Genomic DNA, 17785 nt, shown 5'->3' with positions numbered 1-17785 from the left:
AGGAAGTCAACCCTGAAATAATTGCTCCAGAAGAGCACGATCTTGAAGAACATGCTGAGATTATTGAAAATTCAATTAACTATATTACTTCAAGAAAATGTTGGAACCGTAAAGAGGCAATTATTGATAATGCCTTCGCATACAATTTAGCACTTGATATAATGGAAAAAAACGAGGATCCAGAGCCAAAATCGGTTCATGAATGTCGGCAAAGAAATGACTGGCCAAAATTAGAACATGCGATTCAATCAGAGCTTGACTCATTAACCAAAAGAGAGGTCTTCGGACCAATTTTTCAAACACCAGATGGTATAAAACCAGTTGGATACAAAAGAGTGTTTGTACGAAAAAGAAATGAGTATAATGAAATTGTGAGATATAAAACCCGTCTTGTAGTTCAGGGATTCTCACAAAGGCCTGGAGTAAATTTTGATGAAACGTACTCTCCAGTTGTTGATGGAATAACATTTAGATATCTTGTGAGCCTAGCAGTGCGAGAAAAACTCGATATGCGTCTTTTAGACGTAGTCACTGCATATCTTTATGACTCCTTGGATACTGATATTTATATGAAAGTCCCTGAGGGATTCAATATGCCTGAAGCATACAAATTAAACCCAATGGAATCATATTCCATCAAATTGAAAAGGTCATTGTATGGACTTAAACAATCAGGGTGAATGTGGTATAACCGTCTGAGCGAATGTTTAATAAAAGAAGGTTATACTAATGATCTAATATGCCCATGCGTCTTTATAAAGAAAAATAGATCAAATTTTGTCATTACTGCCATATATGTTGATTATCTCAATTTAATTGGAACTCCCGAAGAGATCCAAATTGCAGTTGAATATCTAAAGAAAGAATTTGAAATCAAAGATTTTGGAAAGACAAAATATTGTCTGGGATTATAGGTGGATCATGTGAACAATGGAATATTTATCCATCAATCCACATATACCCAAAAGGTATTAAAACAATTTTACATGGATAAATCTCTCTCTGAGTACACCAATGGTGGTCAGATCCCTTGATCCCAGTAAAGATCCATTTAGGCTAAGAAAAGAAAATGAAGAAATACTTGGCCCCGAAGTACCATATCTCAGCGCTATTGGCGCATTAATGTACCTTACAAATTGTACCAGGCCAGATATATCTTTTTCAGTAAATCTACTGGTCAGGTTTAGTGCATCCCCCACAAAGCGCCATTGGAATGGTATCAAACATATTTTTTCGTTATCTTCAGGGGACTCATGACCTCGGTTTATTTTATTTGAGTGAATCTCGAAATGAATTAACTAGTTATGGTGATGCTGGTTATTTGTCTGATCCGCACAAAGCAAAATCTCAAACTGGCTATTTATTTACTTGTGGTGGAACCGCAATCTCTTAAAGATCTGCTAAACAGACAATAACAGCTACTTCATTAAATCATGCTGAGGTTTTAGCAATTCACGAAGCCAGTCGTGAATGCGTTTGGTTGAGGTCCATGACTCACCATGTTCAGAAAAATTGTGGCTTAATTACCGATGACATATTACCTCCTACAATATTATATGAAGATAATGCAGCTTGTATAGCTCAAATAAAGGGAGGATATATTAAAGGCGATCAGACAAAGCACATATCTCCGAAGTTCATTTTCACCCACGATCTTCAGAAAAGTGGTGAAATTGATGTGTAACAAATTCGATCGTCTGAAAATTTTGCAGATTTATTTACGAAGGCGCTACCGACTGCAACATTCAACAAACTGGTGCAAGGAATTGGAATGCGTCGGACGAAAGACATCTTAAAGTCCAGAACAGGGGGAGCGCATTAATACAAGAATGATGTACTCTTTTTCCTTCACTATGATTTTTTTCCATAGGGTTTTTTTATAATAAAGTTTTAATAAGGCACATTCTTTGTATAAAGCATCCAAGGGGGAGTATTGTATACTACGTAGTATACACATATATATTGTATGGATGCTGCATACACTACGTAGTATACACATATGTATTCTGTGGATGCTGCGCGGCATTTAATGCACTTCAATTTACCTATAAATAGTGGCTTATGTTCATTCCATAAAGAACACACACAATCCATTCAATACTCTCTTTCTGCATTAATTACCCTCTTTCTCTATACCTATATATATATATATATATATATATATAAACGCACACACACCCGTGCATAGACGTATACACATATTATACTTATTATATTATTATTATTACAAAACTTATCAACTTACTTATATTATTTATTATATAATAATCTACTTATATTAATAAAACGCAACAAAGTTTTTTTTTATTATATTCTATTTAAAAAAAAATAATAAAAGCTAACCTGAACAAGTTTCTTTATTAACGATTTTTTTATTAAAAAAAATATTACTTATCATATCATATATATATATATATATAAATATATATATAAAAGAGCTCAAAACTGACTCCACATTTTTGTAAAATTCTATAATCCTGCAATCTCAGAATTTTGAGATTTTTTTGATTTTTTTTAATTACAGTTTTTTAATTTTTATTCTTAGATTAGAGTTTATTGTTTTTTTTAATTATTATCTAGAGGATGTGAATGCCAGTTTTGAAATAGTGGGATTGGGACGGTGGTTTCAATGTTATTGGAGGAAAATTGAATTTTTATTTTTTATTATTATTTTTTTTTATATATATAGACATGTGAGGGAAGGGTAATATGACTAAATGGTGAGAATAAGAATATTGAAATTTATTATCATTGATACATTTACAATGAATTGTTGCTTTTTTTATAATTTTTTTTTTATCGATAATTTTTTTTATTGATAATATTGAGTTGTTTTGCTATTCTTCTTTATTAATAATATTTTATATATATATATATTTTTATAATTTTTAGATTTTTTTTGTTCCTTCTAAATTGTTTATTTTGTCGGTGTTTTTTTTTGTGCAGTCATAAAGTTGGAATCCCAAATACTTTTTTGATAAATTTTTTTTATTGATAATATTGAGTTGTTTTGCTATTCTTCTTTATTAATAATATTTTTTTATATATATTTTTATAATTTTTGGATTTTTTTTGTTTTTTCTAAATTGTTTATTTTGTTGTGTTTTTTTTTGCGCAGCCATAAAATTGGAATCTCAAATACTTTTTTGAGAAATTTTTTTTATTGATAATATTTTTTTTATTGATAATATTGAGTTGTTTTGCTATTCTTCTTTATTGATAATATTTTTATATATATATTTTTATAATTTTTTAGATTTTTTTGGTTTTTTCTAAATTGTTTATTTTGTTGTGTTTGAGCAGTCATAAAGTTGGAATATCAAATACTTTTTTGAGAATTTTTTTTTATTGATAATATTGAGTTGTTTTGCTATTCTTTTTTATTGTTGTATTTTTTCTTAGGCAGCCATAAAATTGGAATATCAAATACTTTTTTGATAATATTTTTTTTTACTGATAAGATTTTATCTATATATATATTTATAATTTTTAGATTTTTTGGTTTTTTCTAAATTGTTTATATCGAAAGTTGTTAGCGATAGGTTTGATGATTTTTTAATTTGTTATATATAAAAATTATTTTATTATACATTTAAGTGTAATTTAAATTCTTATTAGCAATTGATCATAATTTATATTAAGTTATCTGTTATTTTTATTATTTTTTTATAAATAATGTAATTAAGTTATCTAGGGAATTGATTTTATTTTTTAAGTTGTAAAAAACAGAAATTGTAATATGTATATGAATAATATTTTTATTTTCATAATTAATCAAGTTATAAACACATCCAGATATATGTATAGTTTTTATAAATTTTTTAATTGATTTTGTTCATAATAAATTAAATTATTATTTTAACATTAAATTATTTTAGTTATATTGCATATTTTATTCCAAATTTAATATTAAATAATTTTAGTTATATTGCATATTTTATTCCAAATATATAATGTAAATAATAATTTATATTACATATTTTTTTCCGGAAAAGTTTCTGCAGCTGACTCTATTTGGTGCATGTGTTTGGCCGAGAATTAGTGGATGATGGTAGATGATGATGATGTTTTTAGTTCGAGCTTGCAGAAAATCCGGCGGCTGCTGCTGTAGTGAAGATTTTGTTTGTTTTTCCTTTGTATTATAAGCAGTAGAATGAGAAATTTATTTCGGATTATATATTTTTATTTCTTAATTTATTGTATAATATTTAATGGAAAGATGAAGTTGTGTAGATTCTGGATACATTTTTTATTAATTAATTTTTAATATATTTGTATTTAAAAATGATAAAATAAATTTAAAATAAATGAATAGTACTATCCAAAGTTAAATGTATATATTTTACTAATTTTTAAAATAATTATATAAACACATATATATATATATGTATTGATAAATAATTTTTATTTGTAATTACGGTTATAAAGAAGATGTAAAAAAAATATATTAAATTTTTAAAATGTAATTTATTTTACATTCAAAATTATTTTAAATAATACTATTATATCTTATATTCAATTAAGAAATAAAAGTAAAATGCTACAAAATTTAATATTTACGGAGATAGTATAATTCATTGATATTATTTTATTTTTTTTATTGATTAAAAAATATATATAATATATAAAGAAATTACTATTAAACAAAAAAAATATAATTATAATTTTTTTCGTTGATTTCACCGTGCGTAGCACGGGTATTCCGCTAGTAATATTATAATATAAAAATAAAAATTAATCTTAAAAAAACTACAATTATACTAGACTTGCTCAAATGATTCAAACCGTCGTTTACGATTACAAACCGCTGGTTAAGGTTTCTCAAAATTTCAAATCGAAACTGAACCTTCTGAACGACGATTTCGATTACGATTTGACGGTTTTGATTACGGTCTATAAACCGCTGGTTTCGGTTTAAAAACCGTCGATTACGGTTTGAATCACCGGTTTATATATATATATATATTCATTTTTAATAATTTTCTTTCTATTTTGTAAGTTTTTTAAATTTAAATTTTACTTAACTAATTAATTTTAATTTCTAGTTTTATTTATATATATATATTTATTGGGTAAAAATTATATAAATAATAATGGATTAGATTGTTAAATTATATAAATAATAAATTTAAGTAAATAATTAAATTAAATTTTGAATTAAAATAAATAAAAATAAATGATAAAAAATATTAGTGTATTAGATAATACAATAGTTTAAATTAAATATAATTATATAATAAAAAATTACAAAATTTAAAATATAAATATACAAAAGATTATTATATTATTATTTTTTCTATATCATTAAAAATTATTTATTTTTATTAATATTAATATTAATATTATTTTATTTTTATTTTTATAAAAAATCAATAATAAATATACTATTATTATCATTAAGTAAATTTTGCCCTAATCTCTAATTTACATTCCAGAGTCTCCAGACTTGGCCGCAGCCACAGATTTTCTTCCTCTCTATTTCCTTCCTTTCTTTCTTTTTTTCTCCTCTCGTTCTTCTTCTTCTTCTTCTTTTCTTGTTCTTCGCTTCACATACCCTCTCCAGTGTCTTCTTCATTGTGGTGCGCCTTGCTGTAACTTGCAAGATTAAAAAAAAAAGGTCGAACCGCCGGTTCAAACTGTAAACCGGCGGTTGACGGTTTGACAAAATCACAAACCGAAACCGAACTGTTTGAACGACGGTTTCGGTTCAGTTTGTACATGGTCCCGGTTCGAACTGTAACCTCCGGTTCAAAAACCGGCAAACCGGCGGTTCCAAACCGAATGGAAAAGTCTAAATTATACTATATTATTATAATTAAAATTATAAATTATCTTTTATTTAAAGACATCATATAAATCGATATATTTCAGTAACCAATGCAATATCCGACGTTTGATAATATAGAAAATAGAGAAGAAAAAAAAAATAAAAATAAAAATTTGATTGAGATGAGTAAATCTACCTTACAATGATCACAACATACTTTATTTATAAAATCTATGGTGTTTACCAATCAATGTATTGTTCTAATCTATTAGTAATATGGAGGGATGCAATCCTTGGCATAGGAAAAAAGAAGTTTTACAATAATTTTTTTTTTTTTCTAATTAAATTAGATAATATTGAGATCTTGTAACAAATTGTTAACAAAATCTAAGAAATAACAATCAAGATATACTCCGACATTGTATCAAAAATCAAGTTTTAGCCGTCTATTTGCAACTATAATTAATTTCCGTCACCCCCTTCCTCCTTATTAACTTGAAATCACAATCTTCAAACATTACCGTCGCCTAAACTATGTCATAAGCCCTGCATTTTCGCCATCCTTCCATGCACCAATCTTCTATTCATGTACGTGTTTTTTTATTCATCTAATATTCCCAGGATACGCCCTTTTCATCCAAGGTTCTCCCCCTTCCAAGATGCATGCCATGTACCCGACATGTTGGGGATCCCCCTACATTCTCTCTGATATACATGGTCATCATTTCCGTCAAAATTAACCATTGCTACGACGGTTCTGGAGGGGCTAGATTCTTGGTTCAGGCGTCAGACACAATATCTTAAGAATGAGTGGTAAATTAAAAAGATTTCTTTTTGTCATCCGCTTGAGCTTCCAGTAAACACATATCTCTTCTTTATTCATTCATTTGTTAATGATTTTGTCATGATTTTCTAATCTTAGCGTCAAAATTAGACTTAGAAAATTTATATTAAAGACCGATTTGCTTGTCAAAACCATGTCTGCAAGATCAGAACTTTATATTTTGAAGTCCACACTAAGTAACCTAAATAATTGACACCTTAGGCCTCGACTTGATTTATTATTCTGGATTTTTTGTCCTTAATCTATACCAGAATTGATTGGTGCATCCCTATTTAAAGCTTGCTTTTGCCATATTGGAATTTTATACTGCCATTAATCCGTGCCTTAGAACATTGTTTTGACATATAAACTAAGTGACAATTCCTTATCCCACGAAATGAGTTTTGCCACTGATTTTTTTTAGCCAAGAACTTCCCATAGATCAAAAGGATCTTCAACACGCTTGAGAGATGATTGATTCTTTGATTCAATTCTCCCCGGAAGAGACTAGTGAGTTGCACTCTATCAGGTGGCCGCCCTTGGAGATCCAAGATACCTTTAACTCAAAAACCAAAGAGTTACATAAAGTAATCCTCCGTGAACAATCAATTTACGGGCATATCAGTATAATGAAAGCCAATTTATTTCTTCTTAAGAATCCTAGTCCCGACGTCCCCTTATTGGTTTTTTGTGAATATTCCTTTTCTCCTAATCTGGAATTTCTCCTTCTATGTTGTCAGAAGATGAAGGAGCAGTTGAGTTGCCTTAATTGGGAGCTCATGGAGACGATTCCAAGGAGGTCAGTTCTCTCAGCAAGTCTTGTGCGTATGCATTGTTCGTGGTTTGAAATCCAAGAGGCATATGAGTATTTTCATTTTGACAACCCAACAGATAGTTTGCCACACCGAGAGTATGATTTGACAATGTCCGCTCCTGATAGTATGAATTGATATTTTTAGCTGGTGTTTTGCGGATATATAAATTTGACGGTCGTTTCAAAGGCCAAATTATTTTCAACCTTTGTATTTCAAGGCTAATTAAGGCCAGATTTGAATAAAATTATTATTATTACTTTTATTTATATTATGTCCACGCATATAGATCAATATGTGTACACATCTTAATAACAACAGTCATTGTGTCTGGTTTTAGAGACGACACGACGGGTTATTGGGATCTAATGGATCCCTTTCTCTTATCATAATATTTCTTCCGAAACACGGCATATTTTCGCATTTTTACAGCGGATCTTCCTCAGACAATCTGGTACAATAAATGCAATCCATGCTACAATTTGATTGCATGGCAAATTTATTCAATGACATGACCCCTTTTTCCAATAGATGTCTGAGCTTGTCTTAAAAAATCGAATATGTATCTGAATTTTTTAATGAACAACTGCGAATCCATGATGAAGACCTCAAGATGCAAATTGAAACTATAGAGTCGATCCTCCGAGTCTGCCCGAGGCAAACCGATGATGTTTGCCGAATACACCTTCCATTTGTAGATGTGGAAAATAGTTATAACTAATTGGTACAATAGAAGCATGAGTTGGACGTTTCGGAGGTTCTGCGACTCAAGATAAAAAAAAATGAGGTGGCACCAGCAGGCCCTGGTGAGATTGATCTCGAGGCGCAGAGTAATCTCTGATGGGATTACGTTCTTACTCTTTGGGAGTACGATAAGCGAGTGATTATCTTGCAATGTTTGGACGACCAATGGGTTAACATCCCACATATGGCGACAATTCTAGTCCTTGCATTTAGTGAATAACGTTCGGATCTTGGAGATACTTCCCACTTCGCCCGAGGAACTGAGCCAAAGCAGGACAAGCCTGTGTATCTTTTTGATGAAGTTATTTTCTTGAATGTCCTGGATTCAGATTAAGCCAATTTTATATTTAATTTGATTATTATTATTATTATTGTTGTTGTTGTTATATATATATATATATATCATAATACCTTACAAAGCCGTAAATATGCAGCCTAGTTCCACATAGTTTTTCTCGAACACATCCTTGATGTTTTTAACGTGTACGAGATGGAACACTTTTCCAACACAATTAATATACCGCTTTAAATATTTTACATTTGTACCGTGTCGTGATTCTTTTCCTTCAACATCCATTAAAAAAGTATGTATACTTATTTATTTTCTATATAATAATGTAAGATCATTCCCAATTCGGGGATCATTTATCAAGAGCATGATTTGTTTCCAATTGGTAGGATCGTCTTCCATACCAAGTCACCTTTCTCAAACTCTATGGATTTAACTTTACGGTTGTATGCTACTCGACCTTGGACTTATTATGTAATATACGTTGGTTTGTCAATTCTCTTTCTAAGTCCAAATCTTTCAGATCCCGTAACAAAGCCTGGTTATAAGATTCCATAGCGAGAATTTCAGAACCTGTTCTTAACGATGAGATGATGATGATTTGTAAAGGAAGAACGGAATCATGACCGTATGTTAGTTTGAATGGCGTTAGATCTATTGCGCTACCTTGGAAATTTCTATATTCCCATAAATCTTTTAAGAAATATTCATGCCAATTTCTTAAATTTTAGTCAATCATCTTTTTGAAGATATTTATTAAAATATTATTTCTAGCTTCAACTTGTATGTTAGCTTGAGGATAATATAAAGACGAGTAATGGACTTTCACGTCGTATGCGGTGACAAACTCAAAAAAATTTTGGCCTGCGAAAAATATTCCATTATCTGTGATAATGGATTGGGTAATGATGAATTGTGGATAATATGATGTTTTACGAATTGAATTACATCACTTTCATAAACTTTTACCAATGGTACGACCTCGATCCATTTTATAAAATAATCAATGATCACCAATATAAATAAATGCCACTTCGTTGATTGAAGGATTAATATTTCCAATGTTGTCCATGATCCAAGATTTAAATAGTCATGTCTTCATGAAATACTATAATTTTGTGTCTAGAACATGCTTAAGGTTGTCAAACCTTTAATATTTTTCACAATTGCGGGCATACTTGATCCAATCTTCGGCATGGTTGGCCAGAAGTAGCCGTATCTATGGATAATCTATCTCATATTAGGACCGGCCCTATAAGCTCTAAAAATTCTTTCACGAACCTCTGCATAAGTAGTTTGGCGTCCTGCATGTTGACGCATTTTAATAACACATCATCGAATGTTTGCCTAAATAAACATTCATTAACCAAAGTAAACCTCAAGGCCTAGAACTTCAATTTCCAATTTCGGCCTTTGGGAATATGCAACTATTTATATGCAGATTCCTCAAATATTCGTACAATAAGGCGTCTCGACCTTCCATAATTTTGAAATTTGTGCGAGGACTCATTGTGAAAGTTCGAATTTCAGCTTGTAAACTAGTAATATGTAGTTGGCCATGGTCCGGACAGCAACATGTATATGACCGTGGTAATAATATTTCTGTGATGGTTGACCATGGATAAGGGACATGTGTTTGGTCGACCCTGAAGGATAGATCCGAGGAGCCTTGGGTTACCCAAGGCAAGTTTCATAGGTTAATTGTTCATGATTTATCGAAGCCAAAAGACGAGGGTATGTCTTCAGCTCCAACTAAGGCTCCGGTCATTCTCATGCATCCATGTTGTGATCTCATGCTCTATGATGTGCCAAATCATTGGCATCACAGTTTCAGGCTCAGATGAGATTGATTCCTTTGCTTACTCGAATAATAGTTGTAGTCCGAGATGTCGGCATTAGAAGCTACCAGATATTTGGTTGACAATTAGTTGAAAATTACCAACATATGAACAACTTTAGCTTTTTTATCTAACAAGACACAAAGTTCTATTATTAAAGCCTCGTATTCAGCTTTATTATTTGATATTCTGTTCTCCAATTGCCGAACGTAACACATTCGTGCATCCGTGGGGCTTGTTTAAGTGACTCATACACCTTAATTGTTCTTTGTTGCAGATCCATCAAACATCATTACTCATGAGACAAAATTGACATCTTTCGTGGCTGCAGGGAATATTTCGGCCAATTGACTATGGTGAGTAATAAAGTCGGCTACGGTTTGCCGTTTTACTGCTTTTAATGGGGTGTATACCAATATAAAAGGTATCAATTTGACCCTCCATTTTAAAAGTCATAATTTGAGAGTTGTACGATCAAGTAAAACTTTAAAAATGTTGAAATCACAAATTATGATGGTTTCCCAAGGCAAAATGTAATATTTCAACTTTGTACACGTATAAACCAAGGTGTAACACAATATTTAATTTGCAAGTATCTGATCTCAGGACCATTCAATTGTTTACTCAAGTAGTACACGGATCGTTTGTGCTGTCATCTGCATCGTGAGCCACTAGCGATCCAATGGTATACTTCGTAATCAAGATGTATAATTTCATGGCTTATTGTCCCAAGTCGGGACAAGAACGGGGGGCAACGTCAAAGCCTTCTTTATTTCTTCAAAGATTTGTTATTTATGATCTGAAGAAAAGTCGTGCTTATCCCTGATTCAAAAATTTTTTGTGAATGCCTTTACTTTTCCTACGGCATTGGATATAAAGTGGCATAAAAAATTAATTTTTCCCAACAGGGATTAAATTTCCTCTATATTTCTTGGTGGGCTGGTTTTGCATACTGCCTTGGCCTTATTTTTGTCTCTTTCGATTCTACGCTCATTAACTAAGAAGTTAAGGAAATATCCCGCAGGAACGCCAAAGCACATTTAACCGGATTCATTTTAAGGTTATGGTGAAGTATTCTAATAAAAGTTTACTCCAAATTGGCTAATGAGAATCAAATGCATATCATTTGATAATAATATCATCTATATAAATTTTAGAGCAAAAATCAATATTGGTCCCAATCAATTTCATTTTTGGTCCCATTCAAATAAAATTATCAAAACTAGTCCCATAGAAAAAATAAATTATCATTTTTGGTCCCATTCAATTTCAGGAGGACAGTGGTTGGCAATGGAGGGATGCGCGCGACTATGGCGACCAACGGAGTGGTGGTTCATGGTGGGAGAGAGACAAAGAGAAATTGACAACAGTTGTTGTCGTCGACAGCGAAAAGGGGGCTTTTTCGGGTCTAGAGAGGATGTGGGCGACAACCTCGACACGGGAGGAGGAAGATGCAAATCGGTGGACGAAAGGGACGAATGCAGCTTCAAGCTTTGGTAGGTAAAAGTTAAGGGCTTCAGGCTTTCAAAAGGTTTAGACGCAGGCGTGTTCATAGGGACACAGTCGTGCTTGTAGTTGTAATTGGAAATCTAATGAATATTTAAACACTGTCGTGTTATATAGAACACAACCGTGTTCAATTCGAATCAAATGCCACGTCAGTTTACTCTACAGACACGTCAGCATATTCCGTTGAAATTTTAACGGTAGGACCAAAAATGATAATTTATTTTTTTTGTGGGACTAGTTTTGATAATTTTATTTGAATAACACCAAAAATGTAAAAAATGAAATTGATTGGGGCCAATATTGATTTTTACTCTAAATTTTAATATTATACCCGATGAGATCATGAAAAATTATATTCAAGGCGCGTTAATATATGGTTCCAGCATTCGTGAGTTCGAATGACATAACAATCCATTCGTATATTCCTAAGGCGCCTGGATATCAAAATATAGTTTTGGATACGTCTTCCTTGGCTACAAAAATTTGATTATAACCAAAATAATCATCCATTAAAGATAATAATTTGTGCCCTGCTACTGCGTCAATCAACATATTAGTAATGGGCATTACATATTCATCTTTTGGAGTAGTCAAGGTTTCTGAAATCTATGCAAATCCTAAGTTAGACATTTCTCTTTTATTATAAGTATAATATATGAAAATCATTCAGGGTATCTACAATTTCTAATAAAGTCTTCCGCGAGGAGTTTTTCAATCTCGACCTTGAGTATGGGCATCAGGGCTAGACCAAAATTTCTCGGCAGTTGCTTGTAGGGGCAAAAGCTATCCTTGATCGAGAGCTTATGCTCCACCAATTTTCTTGCTAATCTTGGCATTCTTTTCATAAGACTATGCTAAACAGTCAAAATATTTTCGTACTAATACGGTAAGTTATTTTTAATCCAACGTTAGAAAACTACTTACCTTAACTAGTCGTGGTTCAGAATTCTTTCCCAGGTTCACTTCATCCAAAGAATCATGAGCTTCAGCCACATGTAATATTTTATGATAGGAGAAGGATTTCTTGTGACCTTGGTTTGATGTGTAGAAGTCAGAATATCGGTTGGTACAAATCCAAAATCATTTTCTACCCGCTGACATAAGTTCTGAAGTGCTACTGACATGTTAAAATTCAATTGTTGAGTTCAGCCTCATCTTGGGCCGTGTATATCATCCGAAACCCTTGTGACGTAAATTGACAATGGTCCCAAGGCTTGGTTTCCAAGGATGCTATGGTTGTAAACGGCTTTATATTTTTCAAGTATAGCATTGACTTGTATGGTTCAGTGTTGTGCCCAAAAGATGTTGGGTCTGCCTCCACCATCTTAATTTTGACTCAATCCCAAAACATTGATTGTTGGTGAAGAGTGGACACGACACAATTAGCGGAGTGGATCCAATTTCTCCAAAGCAACAAGGAATAAGTAATGGTTGCATCCACAACAAGAACACAAATAATATTTTTTTTGGTCTGACATCAATTTCTGCAATCAATAGGCCATGTGGCTCCATGTGTTGATTTGCAACATCTTAATATCTGAATTTAAAAGGTTAGACTTTGTTTTACCAATTTTTCCATAAAGTAACATACGGTATGACGTTTAATAGAGCACCATTATCCATGAACACTCTGTCAAGTGGTCTACCATCAAGATGAGCCTTGACATATAATGAGTTCAAATGGCTGGAAGAATCGAATAGTAATAGCATGAACATATTAGAGGATGGCGTATGGAGTTGGGTGTTTACATCTGCAGCTAAACAGGCCCATGGCTCCTCATCCTATGCGCACGTATGAGTTTTGGATGGTATTCATCATCACAGGTTGGGATGGCCGCTATCATGGATACGCCGGCCATAATATTGCTATCTTCAATTAAGAGATCATCCCGCTAAAGTTGTTCCTCCGTCATTGCAATGATAACATCTAATTTTTGAAGATATTTTTCATCTTCGGAAGTCCACCATTCTGATCATATTGCATTCAAATCCTCCGGTGTGATATCTCCAAATTGAATCAGTGATGGATCCGGATCGACATGATCAACGGACCCTTCATCAATGTGCTATTGCGTCTCTGATTCTATTTGCAATGTCTTGGCATAATATATTTTTTTTTGGTGAATTAGCCTGGAAACTGTTATTTTTGCAGTTCTAGGACTTTGTTTGTATATCTTTGTTCCTGTGTTATGAGGTATAATCTGACCGTGTACACCAACTGAGTGCTTGGCCGGTGTGACAATCATTATTTTCTGATTTTGGTGTTCTGGCCATGTATCCTTGTCCCTGTGTTTAGAGGTATATGTTTGGTTGCGATATTATCTACCAATGCATAAATTTCCGATATCGAAGTCACCTTGTTAGCTCGATGTTGGGTGAAGTCATCTAGTGGAGATTTTGATTTTTTGGGAGGTGAGGCCTAACTGTCAAAGTTTTGGGTTTATTACTTTCTATTATCCAGTACAAGGACAGTAACTATTGGTCGATTGTGGTTCTTCTCAATGATCCTTTGAACGTCCAGAGGTAGATCACGTGGGATATATAATTAAGGTGCTATTTTTGTTACCTTTTTTTCTCTGGGTTGCGTATTGTCTTTTTTTTCAGCATAGTTGAGGTCGGGAAAATTCAGGATGTTGTAATTCAAATTCCCATCGGGACATCCTTTTTTCCAAAATGTCGTAAGTTCTGATAGAATTTAACTTTGATCGTAGTACTCATGATCGGGTTTGATATTGTTCTACATCTTTTCTGATGTTAACATCATAGTTTTTCTCGTGCGTATTCTGCCATTGGTTTCATGATAATATGATGTCGTCCTTGAATTCTCTGAGAAAACGGCATATGATTATTGTCACACTGTGGTGAATTCTTAATTCATGAATATGAGACTTGGGAACAAAAACTAATATGACGATGATTACACGTTTTATAGTTTGTTGATTATAGGGATAAATTATCCCGGTGGCCTCTGGACTAGGAAGTGTGATTGTTTTATCTAACATCATTCATAAATATGCCCAACTGAAATGGTGTTGGTTTCGCACTATTGGCATCCTTAATTTTTGTTTTTACTTTGTCATGCATGGAAAGAGACCTTCCTCGAGGTGGTTCATTGCCTAGAAGGGATCCTTTTTCTGGTGAGAAGGGTTGCACAGTCATGGTTGCAATGTGAACCTTGGGAAAAGGTTCATCATCAACCTTTATTCCGGCCAATTTGAGACGTCCATTCTTCAATGATTTTTGTATGGTTATTCTAAAATGAACGCAATTTGTGATAGTATGTCGGAACAAATTATATCATTTACAGTATTTTCACCCTTTGATTTCCTGAGGCGAGGGCAATTCATAGTCTTTAAGGATGCGGATCTGGCCATCTCTTAGTAGTTCATAAAAAATAATATCATCCTACATAACATAGAATAAGATATCTTCATTTTGGATTCTAGGTGTATTTACCTCTCGGATGTTTGAGATTAAAGCCAGTGTAAGGTTTGATCCACACAAGCTCATATACCGCCTCCTCGATGATGTGCGAAAGTTCATAGTCATCGATCATATCATCTACCTCAATTACAACAATTTGATGTTCAACCCGTTTGTGTCTACTACAATTTTTATGGAAAAGATGTTCCAGACATGTTGCCTTGGTTGTCAATCATGCCAAATTATGAATTTTATGGGTTGTGAGCGGATCATAGAGACATGGAAACATGTTCTTGATTACTATAGTAGCGAGTTTGGCTTCACTTATGATTACTGGGCATAGAGCTTAGTTCGCCTGATTTTCTCGATAAAGGCATCAATTGATTCCCCAAACTTTTATTTTGTTTCTATTTAACCCGTGAGTGTAGTTTTTGGTACAAGATTGTAAAACATGTCATGGAACTTTCGTTCAATTTGAGTCCAATTTTGTATAGAGTCAATACGAAAAGATGAGTACCACGTAAATGCAGTCCTAGTAAGAGTTAAAGGGAACAATTGCAACCTTTAAAATTCATTAAGTGACAATTCCTCAAAAAATATTATAAATCTGGTCATGTGTTCAAAAGAAGGTTGCCCATCTTCTCCAAAAAACATAAGGGATTCTGAAATCTGACTTGTCGCGGAAATAGGTAATTGTATTCTACCTATTTCGAAAAAAGTTTCTGATAATCAATTTCATGTGAGCCATGGCCTTAGTCACTCAAGTGTTGACACATAGCATCCTAAATAATCTTTTCCACATTATGATTGAAATTTTGTGCGAGTGTAACACAGGTTGAAGACTCCATACTAGTTGTACTAACAACATGGTATTCGGCCTTGGAAATTCTGGTGATGTTTGAGGTTAGTGAAAGTTAGTTGCTGCTCTAGGACAATGTCTGTATTGTGTAGTAGTTTGCTATTGAGAAGCAATACGTTTACATGGCTCCCCAGTATGTGTTACATGGTTCGTCATTGTATACATGTATCATACTTTATGATACGTTGTATATTTGGGTGGTATTGACATCTGTAAATAATAGTACTGATACGTTCGGCCATTGTTGGCTGTGATTTCAAAACTCGACCGACATAAACGGCCTTAGTTCATATGTTCCAATACCACCTTGCATTTTGAAACTCGGTGAGGTCATATTTATATTTTCTATCCGTTGGGCCATAGCAAAAAAAAAAAAAACTGTGGATAAGTTGCTTGCATATATCCCTTCAGATACTATGCCCGTATTTTTGTATGTGGCCAGGCTTTCTGGCCATTATTTCATGCTGAAGTTTCCACCCGTGTTGAAGTGACTCCGTCTATAATAGATACTGGCGGAGGCGGTAGCTTGGACGATGTTGTTCGAACGGTATTAGTGTCTTATGCCGATGTCATTGTTTCGAATTGGCCCATCAGACGATGTACAAGTCTTTATGATAGTAATATGATAAATATAGAATGATTTTTCATGAGGAAAAAATTATTCTCCTATTGGGTGTGTCAATATTTCCGTGGATTGAAGTTTTCCAACCGGATAATAACTAAAGAATTTTTTGGAGGATTTAGAGTAATTAAATCTTAATTTGTACCAAATGCAGTGTCTGAACATTTGATAGTATAAAAATTAGGAAAAAAAAAGTGCAAAAAAATTAAATAAATTGATAATCTTGGAATCTTGTAACAAATCTTGATATTTGTTAACAAAATCCAAGATATAATAATCAAAATATAATATGATATTGTATAAAAAAAATATAGTTTAGTTGTTTATTCACAGCCATAATTAATTTATATCATTCTCCTTCTTTATTAACTTAATATCGCAATATTTAGACATTATAGTTACCTAAACTATATCAAACTCCCGTATGTTTTGACCATCCTTCCATGTACCATTCTTTTGTTTACATACGCATTATCTTATTAGCCTACGTACGCAACTGTTCTTCCTGTCCATATATCTGAGACTGTCTTGTCCGTTAACCTCCTAGTATGCATCGGTTTTTCCCTCAAATATTCATTAATCTTCAATACATGTATTCTTTCATTTTTCCATGTTGATTTCTTGTAATTACTTTTTCATTGTAACAACTTTTTCTTCTTTTTTTTTTCATGTTATTTGATTTTTTGAAATTATTTTTCCATGATAACAACTTCATTTTTCATGTTACTTGATTTCTTGAAATAATAACTTTCATTTTCCATGTTTCTTGATTTCTTGAAATTATTTTTTCATAGTAAAACAACCTTAGCCAAATATTCAACAATTTTTAGAAGTTAGATTGCTCCGAATGTTGAATGAATTGTATAGTAGCTTTCAACTATGTCTCGTATAAATGCAAAAATGATTCGATATCAAAAGATTATAGTTTGCCAAAGGAACATTTTCCGTAGTCATTGATGGCTAATTTCTATATTGGATCGAAAGACTTGCGTTTTTGTTCAATTGATAACCTATAATTGTTTGAATGTTAAATACACAATTGACAATTGCATTTAGGTCACAACCATGTGATATAGTAAAGCTAATACAATTGCATTAG

Source organism: Andrographis paniculata, unplaced genomic scaffold (genome assembly GCF_009805555.1).
Source record: "Andrographis paniculata isolate CXL003 unplaced genomic scaffold, ASM980555v1 Contig77END, whole genome shotgun sequence".
Classification (NCBI taxonomy): domain Eukaryota; kingdom Viridiplantae; phylum Streptophyta; class Magnoliopsida; order Lamiales; family Acanthaceae; genus Andrographis; species Andrographis paniculata.
This window is presented reverse-complemented; position numbering follows the sequence as displayed.